General features: G+C 37.7%; 1 protein-coding gene across 1 annotated transcript in view; it reads right to left on the bottom strand.

Moving 5' to 3' along the window:
• The window catches only part of ROBO1 (roundabout guidance receptor 1), a gene marked incomplete at both ends in the record, with an annotated part of 493955 nt that overhangs the window by 229892 nt on the left and 245876 nt on the right, over nt 1–18187 (bottom strand). The window lies entirely within an intron of this gene.

Raw genomic sequence — 18187 nt, 5'->3', positions numbered from 1 at the left:
AATAGCAAGGATGTATGACTAGCAGGCAGGAATACATCAATGAGCAGTGGGATGAAGGACCTCAAATTGTGAGTGCCTCTGAAGCTTCAGAGATTTGCAGAGCTCTCTAGTCTTGCTCAACGCCTGTGAATACTTTGCCCTAGCAGCTGTCCAGATGTTTGTTTGAATAAATTTTTCTAAAAATGTTGAAATAATTATTTTATATAAAGCACTTGCATCATGGTTTAGGCTGCTGGTTATTGCAGGGCTCTGAGACAATGCACTGTGGTTTTGACCCAGAATCAAGTATTCACTTATGCTGCTTTTTGTTTTAGAAAAAGTTGAAAGACTCAGAGACATGAAAGATTCACACTGAAAGCAAAGGATCACAGATTTCCTCTGGTCACTCACTCCTTCAACTCACTCTATTCCATCAGGCGTGAAATTCGTGATAGTTGAGCAGAAACTTTACACCATATCCATCTCCATGTTTTTTTGCTAAAAAACCAACACACATCAAAAATCCACCACTAATCTTTTCAGTATTTCAAAGTTCTCAATTTTTCAAACAATAAATTTTTCACCACATTAGTTCATAATAAACATTTTAATGCCTTCCATGTTGGCACTTACTTGGTATTAAATCGCTGAGCAAACATGGAAAAAAAAAATATTAAAGAATTCCTACCCAAAAATCCCAAACCTACAGAACAACATGATTTTCAACAGTGACATATGATTTCTTATTAGAAATTCACTGGCTAGAAAACTTAAATTTTTTATAAAATTAAACGAAGAGAACTTTTAATTTTTAAACATGATTGAAGAGATGCACAATTTATTGATGAATTGTCTAAAGACAACTACTCATTTAATTAGCTCCCACTTCACTGAAGCTGGTGAAAATTTATTTTACTCTCAGATGAAGCAAGCCAAGGCTTTTCTTGTGCTGATCTACAGAAAACTGTGTTGCCTTTAATGAAGACTCAAATGCTCTGAAGATGTGTTTCTTTAAATATAAATGAATTTACCTTCTTAAATTTGTTCCCCTGTCTTGCAGAGGAAGTATACAACCCTTAAATTAAATTTTTAAATAATATTTGTAAATCTACCGAAAGAGTATCCATATCTGAACTTCAGACACATCATTCATTTATACTCTATGTCCAGAAAAATTAGGTTGACCATTAAAAAATTAATATTATTTCACAAGTTTCATATGTAAGTGTTTATTCCCTATAGAAGAGTCCTATTAATTTGACCTAAACCCCTGCAGTGAGATGCAACATCATTATACTAAACAGTAAATACTGTAAACACAGATTTATTCTGTTAGCTACTACAGTAAATGTTTTTACAGTTGGTCCTAACAAACTCTCTTTCCACATGGTTTTATGAATTGACAAATTCTTTTTAGTTTAGGCACTCTGAGAGAATAAATCTTTCATACAGTGAAAATTTGACTGCCTCAGCCTAATTAGACTTTTGTTTCAAATAAGCAAACACAGTTGTGTAATCCAGCCAAAAAACATTAGTCCCTATGAAATGTCATTACTTAAGGTTTATATAGCAGGTGAAAATAGCAGGAACATCAATAGGTGGAATTCTAAAAGTTCAGTTGATCATTAGGCTAAAGTCAAAAAAAGAAAATGCACTCATAGGCATAAATATTGCATTGAAGAGAGAAGTCACCAAAAAGATGACAGAGCCTGAAGGCATATTATTTTTTCACACCTTTACCAAGTACATACTTACAGTGTGGCAGCAATATGCCACAGCCCTCCCTGCTTGTAGCAGTATTTTTCTGTGAGAAATGCCTGGAATCCAACACCTATATTACACTGGTAATTAAGGAAGAATACTGCATGCAAACTTAGTATCCTTATTTATGAAAGAATGCTGAAGAAATGCAAAATGTGAAGAAGTACTGCAAAATAAACCCTCAAAAATCAATGAAGTCCCCACAAAAGTCACTGTGCCAGAAGTCAGAATTTCATCCAGTTTCCTCAAAAGAAGAATGAGGGGGCAATGACCTAGTTCCAGTCATGGAGAAATGCTGGATATTAAATGGTTCTTCTGACTTGGAGAAAGCATAACTGTAAAGTGTTTCCTAGCCTGGAATTGAAATCCGAGAAAGATATACAGGAGGCCAATTTATAAATTTTACATGGAAAGAGATTAATCTAAGGGAAGTGAGAGAATATATAAATGTGTTCTGGTTGTCTCAGGCACATGGATTTTTTTTCTTTCTAAAATTGTTTGAGAACAACCCAAGTTATAAATTTCAATAGAGCACATGGTGTGATTCTTGCAGTGTCCCGTGCAAGATCAGGAGCTGGACCTCATGATCCTTGTGGGTCCCTTCCAGCTCATGATATCCTATGATTCTATGCAACTCTTGACAGCAAGATGAGATTCCCACCTTCATCTTCTTATTCACACTCCTTTACCAGGAGCTCTGCTCCCTGATAAATACCTGTTGAAATACGGTAGCCTAAATACAGGCTAAGTATCAGCCAGCACACAGCCTTTTCCTAACTATGTTGTGTCAAAACAATTCTGTACAGTTTACATAGGATGATTCAACTCAGATTTTCTCAAAACAGGTTGCCTTGACAGCAGCTGCACATGCAGTCAGGCTGCCTCCAAGCACGGATGTTATAATGGTAGGGAAGGACAGAGGCAAAGAGCTGGAACCAAGACCTCTTAACTTGGCTAAGCTGTATCCATAAGAGCACGTATGACCTAATTTGACAAAAAAAACCAGTTCATGTCCCATCAGCCAGCTCTCCACCTCCATGGGGCTGCACATACAGAGGAAAGGGATGAGGTTATCCTGCACTCCCCACTTTCTGAGCCACGCAGTAACAAGAGCAACTGCAGGACGGGGATAATGCAGCCTAATACTTCAGCAGCTGCAATCCAGAGAAGTGAACTCCACAGTACTAGAATTGCTTGTGCACTCAAAATAGTCTGTGCTGGCTGCACATTTCTACATGTAAGAAATCCCTTTTTGTTTTTTTTTATTCTTTGGGAAGACCTACAAAGAAAGGGTAAGCATCTGAAAAAGAATAGTCTGCTTCTGCTGCAGCTCTTTTTTAAGCCTATATAAACTCTCAAATATTTAATTACCTATTATATTGTGCATATATATAATTACCTATTATATAGATTACACCAGGTTTATGTGCTGTGAGTGAGACAGAGTAACCCAGAGCAGCAGGAGGCTACACCCAGTCCCTTTACTGGCAGGTTTTCATTGCAGCCTTGACAAAGTGCACAGACATCCACACTGAGCTCTCTCACATGAAGCTAGAAACAAAATAAACCTTTCCAAACTATAGTCAGGTTGTTTATTTTAGATCATTCCCATTAAATCTCCTCTATCTTCTTCTCATTCATGACAATGTCCATGTGCACAAACTGCACAAGGAATTGCTGATCTTGCCACACACAAAGCGAGACCTGCAACAGTAGGGTGGTTTAGTCTGCATCTGAGCCGAAAAATCCTGCAGATCCAAGCAGTAAACCAGCTCTGGACCATGTCTGGGACTCACTTCAGGTGAGAAGCACAATTGGCTGAAAACTGGTGGGAAGAAGTTAAAGGGCAAAGCCCAAGTTCAATATCCAAAGGCTGGAACTTGGTACCTCTGCCTGGGAAAGTGTCTACAACAGCACTTTTAAAGTACAACACAGCCACTCCCTGCAGCTTATTCAACTCTCCCTTACCCTCTCCTTCAACATGTTCATTCCCAGTCTAGGCTGTAAGCTCTTTTTGATCCTGGGAATGCTGGATTTCATTCTATGGTCAGTACAGAGAAGGGTGAAAACCAAGCAAGTTGTCTTAGTGCTTTCTTGACTTGCTCAGTATCTATACCTATGAACTGAAGGGGAGGAGAGGGGGTGCTGGTACATGTCTGACATACTAATTAATACTCTTCTAGGAGAGAAACTAAAAACAAAACCAAAAATGCATTAGAAGACAGTTCTTAAAATTATATTTTCATGCTGAAGAATTTTCATACAGATAGATAAGAAGAGAATTAACAGTTTTGTCAGATATCATAATATGAACACAATCAAGTAAACATAAATAAGCCAACAGAAGACATTACAACCAGAGTAAAGGCAATGATTTTTTCCTTGTAATATGTGACTTTTGAAACTCTGGGAAAGGTTATATGTCATATTTTTGCAAAACTTCGCCTAGGAAATTAAGTATTTTCTCCTGTTGCCCAGTATAACATAGGCAGAAGAAAAATATATTTTTAAGTGGTTAATACTTTTGTCTATTTAATTTCTTTGAAATAATCATTATACATTTTCAAACAAAAATTTAGTATCTTTTTAAAGAATCTCATTTAATTAGCAGAAAAGGGAAGGCAATCTCACACTGCATTTACCAGAACTTTCATTTTCTCAAAAGCAACTGTGTGCACAAATAAAAAAATCCACTAAGAAAAGTCTGAGAGAGTACAACTCTAAAAAGACCTCCTGGATCAATATCGACTTTCATCAGTGCATCTCTTGATTTCCCCCCTAAGAAAGAAAGTAGTGAAGTAAGCTATGAGGAACAGCTAAGAGAGTTGCTTTATTGCATCAGATTTATGACAACCTGAAAGCTATTACTTTCCCTTATAAACTCAGGCATAGTTTGGCACTGACATTATTTTGAACTCTTTCCATGTGATTAAAAGCTGACAGGCTTTGAGGAAGGGGGGGGCTGGATGACACATTCTCCAGAGAAACCTTTCAACCATGGTGATTCTGAGGCCACTAAAGATACATCTTGAAACACGTTACTAAAAGTACTTCTGGATTTATTTTCAACTACTGTTCTTAATAAACAAACCTTGCTGCGAAGACCTTCATGCACACTAGGAAACAGATTATTCAGTGATGTTCAAAGGCTAGAAACATGCCAAGGTCACATCACACCAACTTGAATCAATGACCTTCACTAGCTGTCTGTAGAAAGAGACAATGCACAACCAACCTCTGTAAATGTCACAGTAAGAGCATTTGCTTATTTCAAATATAAAACAAACTAAACTGAAATTTGTACTAATGGTGTACAAATGAGAGAACAGGCCAGTGCTGACCACTCTGAAAACACAGACTGTAAAGTATCTAGGATATTTTTGCTAACCATCTAAAATGGAAAATATCTCCATTACTTGGCTTGCTAAATGCTGACTGATGGGATCAAAAATTACACTGAGCTTTCCAAAGTCAAGTAAGGCAGGTAAGTAACTGAGCACTGCCCTTCCAGCAGGTGATCTGCTGCTTCAGGAAACTGTCTGTCAATGTGCCATCTAATAGAGATGTTTACAGCCCACCTGGAGTAACAAACAGCCCAGAGATCTGATACAACACTGCCTCTGTAATGATATGTAATGACATAGGCTATGAACGTGCAGCAGTTTGATTGAACTTTGGTGTAGACACAGCCTTCCTTCTCAGGTAGTTTATTTTTCTTTTGCAAATATTCCATATCAAACCAAGATAATAGTTTGTAGACTTCGTACCAGTCTATTTATACGGACTAATTTAATATAGATCACTTCATGGAGAGATAAACCCCAGCTGGGGGAACAAAAATATGTAAAGAAAGAAAAATAGCAAATAAAAGTGAACCTTTAGGATAGACAAGTTTCTCAAGATAACTAGGTCTTCAAAAGACAAATGAAAAATAGTAGTAATAATAAAGATTAACAGTTCCTTCACTGGAAGTGTGCCCAAGGCTGAGGTAAAAGCAAGGTACAGGATTCAATGAATAAAAGCCAAATATCCTCCCCATCATTAAAATAAATTAAAATCTTTCACATTAGAATTTCCCTTTCTTAACTAAAGAGGAAAAAACCTCAGGCTATTTCTCTATCCTACTTACCAGAAAACGATTAAATAAATGAAAAGTTACTGGATTTAAAATTAACTTTCTCTCCCCTCACTAACAGGAAGAGCATCTTTGTATCACCTAATGACTGAATACAGATCAGTTTTGTCCTCATCTACAGCCTTTTTCTACTCCCATCTTGAACCAGAATCCAGGAATTCTGAACAGTAAGATTTCCTGCCTCCTTAAATTTATCCTAACATCTATGCTGAAATGGCAGACAAAGGAGAATCCACATTACACTTCCCCCAAATCTTCCTGTGCATTACAAACACTCGATGCAGAACTGCAGGGATTTGGCCTCTGCTACACTAATGAACAAGTTCAGGTGCCCACAGTCACACCATAAAGCCAACTTTCCCCAGGACATACTCAGTACATCCCATAGAGACTTTTATTGGCTAACAAGTCTTATTTCACACCACCACTAATCCTTACCCCAGAACAAAGCTGCAAGAGAAACAGTAATGCTCTACCCGGGAACCTTTTATTATGAATCAGCTCCAAATTATCATGACTATTTTTCTAAACAAAATGGCAAAGCATGCTCCAAAAGCATTTGTGGAATTTGACCATCCTAACAACCACCACTGAAATTGCATGCTAAACAATATTTAGAAAAAATTTTACTACACTACCCAAAGAAATCATCCTACCTTATATTCCACGGCTGTCACAAAGAAACAATTACCTTCCCCCCACCATAAAGCCACTTCTCCCCACTGTAACAAAGCACAGCATCTGCCAGCATTAACTTTATTTCAATCCATAAAAAGGGTGAGGGCTTTCAGACAGTACTTTCCGATATATTTTGAATAAAATCCTCTTTCATAACGAGTGCTTCTCTCCCTCTAATGAGCCCTAGTGTAGCACTACTCCTTTCCAAGTCTTGTTGCAGAGGCTCTCTTATTTCCACGCACACCTTGAACTTCCTCAAGAAGGTGAAATCTGTACCATTTCCCAGTCAGTGCCTTAAAAATAAAGCTGCAAAGCCTGCCATAACTTTTTATAGTGGCCATATTACTTCTTTTATAGGTGATACAGTAAATCTAAGATACAAAAATAAAATGCACAGGCTCATAAAAGATCTTTATTGCATGCAGTAATTGAAAATACATTTTGTGTTTTATTTTTTTAAGGTAGAATTTCTCTGTGTATTAAATTAACAGAGTTTTGAACAAGATGCCTGAATAAATTTCTGCAGAATTTTTATTTCAAGTGAGATATGCACAAAACTTACATAACGCACACATGTATGTTTAATTAAACAATTTAAATCATAATGCTAGTATATGTTTAATTTAGAAGATCAAAGGTATAAAGTTAAAATGTTTATTACTTCAAGCAATTGAATCTATATGAACACTGACATACCTTAATGTTCCATTCAGTTGCTTCCCTTGTAATTAAAAAAGCAGTGCCATGTGTTCCAAAGTTTGACACTCTGCTAGGCTTATAGAACAGCCTACCTGTGATTTTTTATTCCCACTATGCACGTATATTTCACGTTCAGTTTCTACTCATCAACCAGAAGAGTCTCCAATACATCTACAGTGGGAACAATTAGATGCAAATAATCATCAGGCATTAGGCACACTAAGCTATGTATCTCAACAAATCATCTTAGCCAAACTAATACCCTCGAAGGGAAGTTATCTCTCCAAATCATTTAAACAGAAAGACAGGAGCTCAAATAATAAAAAGTCAGGAATAAAGAGATCATTACTCTTAACGTACCTTCCTGTGCTTTAGGTCTCAGCCACAACCCAGTGCTGAACTTAGAGCCATCACCACACATCATCAGGAACAATAGCCTGTTCACTTTTATAGGGGTAGAAGTTACCAAATTCCAGAAGGGCTGTTGACACAGCTTCAAAAAATACAAATCCTTGAAAATAACAGATGTACAGAATTTTACCTCACTTGGACAGATCCATTAAAAATAGTTTCCTTGGTTTCTTGCAGGTAACAATCTCATTTTCAGGCCTGCCCTCTGAGTAGCCTTCCCTTCTCTCCCTAAACCCTCTGGGCAGCATCTGCTTCAGGAGTCCTTGTCCCAAGTTAAGCCACTGCAACTGCAGGGCAGCCAAGTCACATTTCTACACTCCAAAGAACACCAAAAACCCTGAGATCCAGAAGAGAAGGCATAAGGTGCCTCATTAAGGACTGAAACTGCAAGTAAAACAAACAGCACTGACAGAAGCCAGGTAAAATGTTAAGAGCCCCCAGAAAAAGGGGAAGAGGTGAGAAAAGTGAGGAGACATGGAGCCCTGAGGGACTGGCACCTTCTGCCACTGGGCAAGACTCTTCATTTTCTTACACAATCCCAGCTGGCAGATCTGATGAAGCTGAGTGCCCACAGGCTGAGGAATAAAAACTTTACCTGCTTTGTGCTGCGCACACATCAAGACACTTTTAAACAAAATCTGCTGAGCAAGACTAGCATGTAACCAGCTCCTTTCAACTGTTTCCTGCTCTTTTGGTGGTCTATGGCTTTTACAAGATGCCATCAAGATGAATTACAGACAGAGACAGTAACTAAAGTCTGGTGAATACCTAATGTCTTTGGATATAGACCACAGACCAATTCAAGCTTTCTGCTCTCCTCTAACTCTAAAGATACCACACAGAGCTTCATCCAGTCTTGTGTATCAGTTCATTTCAATATAGGAATACTTCAAGCAAACGTTTGAAAAAAAACAAACACAAACCCAAAGACTTAAAAATGCACATTTCCTCATTTCAGTATGATACGGCCTAAGGAATTAACATCTCCCATAAAACAAAAGCTTATTAAAAGCTACCACTCTTTTCCAGCAAGTTGTGTTTCAAGTTCTCTTCTGCCCCTTCTGCTTTGCTTAGATTCACTAAAGAATAACCATGTATTTCTTCAACAAATGAATGTTTCTTAGGAAGCCTAAGTAGTCTGAGCACCAAACTGTACACCTCTTTTCTCATCCTGTGACTTCCCTTACTGTATTCTTAATTGAAGAATAAATAACAGTAGTGAAACAAACTCCAGTGCTGATTTAAATTCCCAAAGCAGTATGAAAGCTTAAGTACAGCAAAGTAAGCAGTGTTTTACCTACTGATTTACTTTGTAGGCACACTATACCTTCTTCAAGCTGTAGCTGTGGTGAGGGTAGCACACATATATATACAGCTTAATAGACACAGAATCCCTGCATCTATGGTCATGAAATTATAGTCCCCACTGGCACTTCTATTCAGTATGAGTTGACTTGTAGCCTCAGGTTAACTCTGAACATTTGCTTTAATAAAACTATACTAGGTTGAGCAGAAGTCTCATGTATTCCAAGCTTTTCAGATCTGGAATAATCTGTGCAACTTTTCTGAGCCCGTTCCAACGTCCTTTTTTTTATACATTTGAGTGGATTCACATTCCAGTAATGGTCTCACTGATGAGTCAGCTGTACCTTACCTCTCTGCTTGTATTTCACAGCTCAACTAAACATCTAGTTAAGACTATCTAATGTGATTCCAGGTCCTTTTCAGCATCATCATTTCCTTACAGATTATGGTCCCATAATGCAAAACTTCTGAACATATACTTTTCATATGCAGACATATGATGTGGCATTTTAATGCAAGCATACACTTGCCAGGCCATTCAGTTCAAATACAGAGAGTGGACTTAGCTTTACCACTACTGGTTTATCTGGGTTCTTTATCTTGTTAATCTTACTTGTCTTATGTGCAAATCCTGCAAATTGTGACTGATGATTATTGGGTAAATGCATTTTGAGCTATGTCAATGTACTCTTTCCACCTCTACTAACCCAGTGGGTCTGTGTGTGTGTTTAGGGGAAAGGGTCACTGCTTGACTCTTTCTGCAAAGCAGTCAGATAATTTGAAGAAAAGTAAATCAGTATTTTTAATGTTAGTTTACACTGCTCTTCTACGGACGAGCTCTCCTCACACTCATCTAATCCTCTAGGAAGACTGGTTTAAATCAGGTTTCTTTTTTGTCATAATTGAAGTCAGGAAAAAATTAAGCTTACTTTCTTCTTTCCAGCAACAAAATATTTAAATGATGACAGCACACTGAAGGAGCAAAACCAGGGACTGTAACTGCTAATTACTGCTGCCATTTTCTACCCTCCTAACTTTGAAGCTCTGCATCTATTCCATGACATAGAGCAGAAATATGCATGAGTTGCAATTCTCCCTCTACGACAGGGATAACTAACTGACAGCCTGAAGGCTGAATCCAGCTCTGCAAGATGGTTTTACTTGGATCCCACGATGGCCTAGAGCAAAGACTGCACATCATGTACTGTGCTAAACAATTTGCTTAGCCCACAGGAGAGAGGGAAAGAAAGAAAGGGAGTGAGGAGAAGTAGGGAGTGGGAGGAACAAAAGAACGTGGGTGATGGCTGAGGGGCTAGAATGGAAGTGCAACAGTTCCAGCACTTTCCCACCTTCCCAAATTGCCTGTCCAGAGAGCAGCTTGAGTGGGGCAGAGCTGGAGCAGGCTGGGTCCTTCAGAGCATCTGCCCTTAGCTGGGCTAAGCCAGAGGAGGGTCCACAACCTCACCAGGCTCTCGAGCTCAGACACCTTTTGTGACGAGCTTTTCAGAGATAGTTTTGCCACATCTACTACATAACCAGGGAAGAGCGTGAGTAAACTGGTGCCTCAAGAAGCCCTAGAACAGGGGAGGAAAGCAGCACCACTCCCTCATGGGAGCTACAATCTCTGCAACAGGAGGTCACACAGCTGGAGCAGATAGTCTGGAAGGCCTGGTCTAGGCACAAAATCTTCGCATCCTCTACCACAGAATGAACTAGGTTGGAAAAGACCTTTGAGATCATTAAATCCAACCTGACCTAACATTACCTTAATAGCTAAACCATGGCACTGAGTGCCTCATTGAGTCTATGTAGTAAAGCAACGGGCCTAAATTTGAATTTAGACACTATCCCTGAGCATCAGTGAAATTAAAATCAGTGACTCTCATCTGCTTCTGCAGGAACATTCCTGAGCCCAGGAGGAACACAGTAAACTGAAGGCAGAAAAACAAGTGTCCCTGTTTCCAGCATCTCCTATACCACCTACATATTGTGCTTTTTTGGCCTTTGCTCTCTGGGCAACAGAGGGTTAAAGACTCAATCATCTTGATATATTCATCTGAGACATGAGCAGCTGGCAGGGAGAAAACAAAAAAATAAGGAGGGCTATAACCATAGAGAATCAGCAATACAGGCTCTAGAGGAATAAATCCAGGAAAATGGAAAATTAGAAGTTAGAGAACTCGTTTTTTTATCCCAGCACCACCCAAATGGGGTAATTTTTGGAACATTTCAAAGGGTTTCCAAAGTTATTTGTAATTAGTGCTAAAAATTGCTATGAACCATTTCACTTAGTCCTTAAAACACAGCAATGAAAAGCAGTCTTCTAAGGAACAAACAGAACTGCAAGAGAACTCCCAGTCTCTCCAGAGCTGACAGATTTTTTTTGTGATCCTCTGAGATCAAGATTTAATTTCTTCCTGCCTCAGTTTTTCTGTCTAGGAAACAGCAAGACCACCTTCATTCCCAAATACGGGCACATTTAAATATTATAAAATGCCTTTAGGAACTTCTTTTGAAACACCTACTTATAAATACAGGAGAGAGGACTTTTCATGGTATTCTTGCAAAAGGAAAACAATGCTAAGGTGCTGGAATTGAAGTATCCCTTGGTTCTCTTTCTTCTATATAGAGACAAAATTTACTAAAGTAAGCTGACCTTTACGATTTTGTTTTCTTACTTTGGGAAAATATTGTGACTATTTTTGGGTATAAAAACCTAATTAATTCAGTTACCACATTAAAATGAAATAATTTGCAATGCTTGCCATCACACCTTTTATTAATATCAAAGGACTGGTTCAGCCCATTAAGAGTGAAAGAGCTACAAATTGAGGAGATTTTTATTGTATTCTACTAGCTAATTCTATTATGGCAGTTTTGAATATTTCAGTGTCCACTTCTTCAATAATTGTTATTACATGTCTAATACATTTTATTTTATAAAGAAACTTTGCCATCATATCAAGTATTTTGCCGAAAATTACCTTTACACTGGATTTTATGTTTATTTAGAAAAAGAAACATCTGCAAGTTTTCATATATTCTGAGGAAAACTTGACCTATTAATAAAACAAAATCATAGGTATTACAAAGAGCAGTCTAGAAGACACCACTTTACTGAGATTTTTTTTAAGTCACTTTATCAGTGGAGCCTTTCTTGTTTTAAAACCACACCACATAATACGCCAAAGAACTAATTCCACTAATAAAACTGGAGCCATACAAATTCTCTTCAGATAAAGATGTCTACAATAGAGACTTGCTAGTGTCTGATGAAAAATTTTAGAACAGCATGGTATTCAAGGAATCTGCTTAATTATTGCCATCTTACTCTTGCAGAATTTTTAGTCTACATATTCTGTCTACTTGCAGGTGAAGAAAGTAATCCATTTCTTTTAACATCAGAGAAAAGCCTGCAGGTTTTTTATGAAACAGTATCAGTAGTACTATTGTTGAGTAAGGATAAGGCATTGAGTTGAAAACCAGACTTTTAACACTAATAGTTTCTGCCAGAAAAGCATTTACTAACAGGAACTGAGGAACAAAAGCAACCAAAAATGCCTTTGCATCTGGAAATGGTTACCAAAATGGCAACTATGTATAAAGTAGCACAATCACATAACCCTAAGACTTTTCTTTTTCTTTTAAAAACAAGTGTTACAAAAATATTTGACACTTCCCCCTTTTTTCCCCGCCTTAAACCAAAATACTTTAAAATTTTAAATTAATTAAAAACTAACAAACAAGGGCTTTTTTGTGTGTTTTTTCCCCTCCTACTTACTGTGACATTTTGGAACTGAATTATATAGCATATATATAGGTAACTAATTACATTTCAGTCTAGCCAGTTCTAATACACAGCTCCTCTCCCCAATCAATTTTGATAGCATAGAAGCACAAAGAAGCCCAGTTTAGAGAGTCCACATGTGTTTAATCTTTGATTAATTGAACCAAAACTAAGCGCCTCCAGACATATTTCTTTTAATCACAGGAAAGATATCTTTTCAGTTGCTTTGCTAGTAGGACAGAGTCAGCAGATGTCTGCCAGGTCTAAAGGGAATTTCTCTTTCTCTGGAGAAAACAGTTTAAATAGGAGAGGAACAGACATATGCTGACTATGCACTGCTTAACAGATGACGTAGAGAAGCATCTACTACCTCAGGGAGTGGAAAGGGGCAGTTTTCAAATTAAATTTCTTTCAAATTCAAAGTGATCAGCTGAAATCAATTTACATACAGGATGCAAGTCAAGTCAGACAGTTCTCACCAAAAGAGCTCACAGACACAAAGATGCAAATCTGTCTTTGTCAGCAGTATGATCTCAAAGAAAGGTTTTAACCTGATGACAGTAAAAAAGAAAAACCAAAATGAATTTCTTCATCATTTTAAACACAGAAGATACTTTTGTTTTCTGGGGAATGAGAATTCAAAATAATGTTTCGTTAATATGGAGTATTTACCAAATATTCTCAATTCATATGCAAAATGTATTGGCACACTGCAAATTTATCTCCAAATACTAGCTCAGAAGCAAGTCTTCCAAAACTTCAGAAAAACTTTTTTCAAAGTGTCATACTGGGGAAGAAAGCATCAGAACAACCAATACATGAGGGTTACGAGTCAGCATTTTACTTGTCTGACTTTATACTTCTCCTCCAGGCATACGTCCTGCATCATCAGCTAGGAAATGGAAACACTCCTAAAAATAGGAACGCTCTTTGCTTCGTCTAGTTCTACCACGATGTCTTGGGGGAGGGAGGAGGAGGAGCGGTGGAGGTGGGGGAAGAGAGATCAAGACTCTAAAGCAGAAACTGGGAGAAAATCTATTGGACATCTATTAGACAAAAACACCATATAAAGACTCCCTTGGACCTGAGGAAGCTCACAAGCAGGAAAAAAGAGGAGACAGCAAGTGGTGCCAGTGAATTTGATAACTTGCACCAAGGAGTTCCCTCCAAACTCTGCTTGAGGCTCAGCCATGGGCACACAGGCTGGAGGCCTATTAAACAGCACACCACTTAGTGCTGTGGGAAAGGAGAAGCAGCATCAGACACCGAAAATAGACTGTAGTACCAAAGCCTCCTTTTCCTTCTTCATGCAATTAGGATATCTGTCGTTATTCGCATTTATACTTGATGCTAGCAGTCCAAATTGTCTTCCAAAGCCTCTGAAAAGCAAAACTAAGGAGAACTTCGGTATCAATTCACTATGTTGGCTGGAGTCAAGAAAAATACCTCAATAGTTGTCTCAAGCTCATGCTTGAAATAGTACAGCCCTTCAACCTGAACAACTCCGATTCAATTTTTTTCTCTAAAACTAACAACTTGATGACGAAATGTGCAAAGCACAGCTTTCACCTCATTTTAAGAGCCAAATCCCCCAGTTTTGGTTCAAGGTTTCAGATAATCTTTTACCCATAAGAGCTGCCATTCCACAAAAAGACTGCCACCACATTGATTTATGAATTTGCTGAGCAGCACAGCAATTTCTGGCAAGAGTATAAAACATCCAATTTTGCTTAATCATCCATCCCAGCATGGCCATCATAACACCCTAAATTAGTCATCAGCTTAAGAATAATCTGTTTATTCACAGCATCACAACCCATCAAGAACTCTACTCCTAATTTCCTACACAGTTTCTGAGAAAACACAGACATGTAAAAACAGTTTTCAGGCAAGGTGTGCATTATTTTGCCCTGATCTTGGCATAATTGCATTGAATAGGACCCTTTTATTTATGTGCTCTGTTTTCACAGTGGTTGAAAGTCTCATGTAACAGCATTCATGACAAATTTTCATTTTTCAAGTATTGTTGTTATCCACTGACAATAACACTCACCTGTGAACTCTTTTGATACAGAATTAGCTATAATGCTCAAATATGTTGATGCACATCCTCAGTGAAAGTCCTCATAGTCTGCTTCCAAAATCTAGTGAAACTTAGCACTTCAGATGTAGTATGAACAGGCTTCCAAACATCCCCACAGAACAACCAAAACCCTGAAATACTAATCTTACAACTCATGATTTTTAAGACTTTTAAGAACTAATCTTACAAATTTCCAAATACATACAAGTTGCATTTTAGATAATAAACATGGAAATTTCCTTTAATATAGACTTAGATGTAACTGTAAAATGAAGTTCTGCCATACCAAACTTAGAAGCACATTTAAGTTATGCATTTCCAGTCAAACTTCACTGCTTTGGTTTTCTCTAGGTTCTGTTTTGGTTTTTTTTTTTAATCACTAGGGTTTTGGTTTTTTAAATCTGTACATAAGTTTATTCCTTAATGCAAAAATTAATCTTGTAACCCTCTCTAAAGCATGCACAGCCAGTAATTCTATTATTTTATCCATTTATTTCATGAGTGCAGCCAAAAGACCCCAAAAAGAAAGACCTTTTGTGACACCTTAGAACTAACCACATACTTGAAACAAAGCCCTGACTTTTGGGAGGCTTTGCCAAAATTGTAAGCAATATAAACAGCACATGTTTGCCATGCACATGGGTGCCTCAAATGATGGAAGTTCTGATGCACATCCAAAATGTTTTATTCATTGTCATGCAGCTGAAGGGAGTCACCTGTTGTTTGTCCCATTCTCTTAACACACCAGTGATTACACATAAGGTCCATTTACACAAATTTAATTGTTTGACTTTTGACAATGTTGAATAACTTGCAGGTAATAACACAAACAATAACACAGGAAGACTGTATATTGCCTAAAATTAATGCAAAGTGAGGAAAAATTTTGTAGCTATTTGAGCAGCTCATATTCTGCCTAACAGGAAAGCGAACTACAGGGAAGTCATCACTGATCTTCAGATTCTATAATCTTAAAACTGTAACAAAGCATTTTTAAAACTAAAACAGTCATCTAGTATATATTGAAGATTATGTTATGATGATGACAAAGCTACACGTGAAAGAATCATGCCAAGTACCCTGGTCATAAATATACCCCTTCTCTAAAAACTCACTCTGACAAGGCAAGGGGTGAGGGGAAAAAACTTTTGTGGTAAAAGAGAAATATGTTTGTCTCAGAGAAATATGATTTGTAAAACAGATTTGCAGAGCCCCTGACTAGCAAACATAACCAGCTTCATTTGCATTTTATTTTTTCTTAACAGCCCAGAAAATCTCTACAGCGGGGAAAGGAAGATGAATATACTCCTTGCAGCTATTGCTGCCACTCTCGACATGAGTAAGCTTCTACAAAATTGTTACTCAACAGATATCTGCATGATCCAGAAGTACAATTTTCCTCAAAAAGGAATTACAGAAAAAAAAAAATTAAACACTTGCATCAAACTATCACACACCAACAGCTGAATTTGGTGTTAATCAGGTGGATCCATTCACCAGACAGTCCTGAGAGATTCAAACATATGAAGCAGCTTGCAGCCACTTTCCAGTCAGATAATGCACTTTTTCAAAACTGTATTTCTCTACTCTGAAAAATGACTTTGTTTTCCAGCTGTTTATGTGATAGCCAAAACAGTCTTCAGCCTTTACTCTGAGGATGTATGATTCCACTTTCTTCTCCCACCTGACATTTACAGAGAGAATTAGCCAGCTTCATTTTGACAGGGACATGCCCTTTTCACATTCTTTGGGACCTTTCACCACCAGAGAACGTGTCACTGGTAGGCAGTAACCCAAAACCAGTTACATTCCTCCAAAACAAAACATGGAGATAATTTAAGCAGGTCTCCAGTGATCAAAAGGCTGAGTTCAGGAAGTCAGGAAGAGGGAGGGAAATGGGACTTGGAAGAGCCTCAGTCTGGAGGATGCCTCCAGCCTGTTACCTGATTATCCCATCGCTCTCCCCTTCTGGGCTACACTGCAGAAACTGCATGCTTCTGCAAATTAACTCTGAACACATACAGCCAGTCTCCATTTCAAAAAAATTCTGGAAATGGGATTTCAAATACAGATGAAACCAGTCAACTTAAAAAAAAAAAAAAAAAAAAAAAAAAAAAAATCCCCCAGTTAAAAAGTAGTTACATCACTTATTTGACTGACTTGCAATTCCCGTTTCTGTTGAGTTCCTTTTTATGCCAATTGATCTCCTTCCCATTTATGAAGATATTACAGATCCAAATTGCAAAGAAAATGTCATGTAATATTAAATTACAAAGCTTCTTTGCACAGAGCTGTGTAACAGAGAGTAGTTTTACTACTCTCTAAAGTGTCTGAAAGATTTTAATTCCTGAAATATCAAGTGGCTGGCTAAAGAACATGTTTGGTAGATTTAGGATACCACTCTTCGCCAGCCAGAGGATCACCTTGTTTTTTAAGGATTTTTAGCGGATGGGGCATAGTTTCAAAGAAAGAACCATAGAAACTTAAGGAAATACAGCTGCACAAATACTTTTATATAAAATAAAATAGCATTATGGAGAAGATATAACAAATCCTCAATGCTGTGAGTAGACACACGACATCTTCAAACATTCTGGAAGGGCCACAAGAGGCAGAGACTGAATACGAGACTTATTTAATTCAATTTGCTGATAATAAATGGTATTTAGGTCATGTTCAATGCTATTAATTGAGGACTAACGCTATCATTACTGAGATATATATCAGTGGAAGAAAATGCAGCACCCTCTGGATTAAATGACGTGCAAATGTCAGTCAAGTCACCAAGGAGAGGTTGATGACTAGAAAGTGACAAAGCACAGGGAAAACTACCTTCAGTTCTGTGATTTAAGTCCCTACTCCCTTGTGGTAATCAAATCTAATGCTGTTTTGCAAGCTCTTAAAATACACAGGTATTTAAAAAGATAAGATGGCTTTTAATACAGTGCAATCTTCTGAAATCTTTGTAGCTTTGAAATCCCACTACATTTCCTTCTTTGCTACTACGGAATCTATGCACAGTGCGATTAAGGAAAACGTCCACCTAATCAAATAGGCAACAAATTCTCTTTGTGGGGAAATCTCAAAAGATGATCATTGGAACTGCTTAAAAAGCTAAAAAATAATTGCAGGAAGGCATACAGACATGAAAATTTACTTTAATATTAACCTGAATCTAAAGTCAAATGTAAAACATCCATTGGAAATGTTATTATATGAGATGATGGAAGAAGGGTGATAAATTGCCTATCATGTTGTGAAACAAACTAGTGCAGACATGAGCTGCCTCTTCCAGGGAGAGTTAGCAGCTACACTGCAAAACATGATGCTGCTTCCTGTTTCACAAAAG

The sequence above is a fragment of the Coloeus monedula genome, assembly GCF_965178545.1.
Source record: "Coloeus monedula genome assembly, chromosome: 3".
Taxonomy (NCBI): domain Eukaryota; kingdom Metazoa; phylum Chordata; class Aves; order Passeriformes; family Corvidae; genus Coloeus; species Coloeus monedula.
The sequence above is the reverse complement of the archived record's forward strand: the minus strand, read 5'-3'. Positions and strand labels throughout refer to the sequence as shown.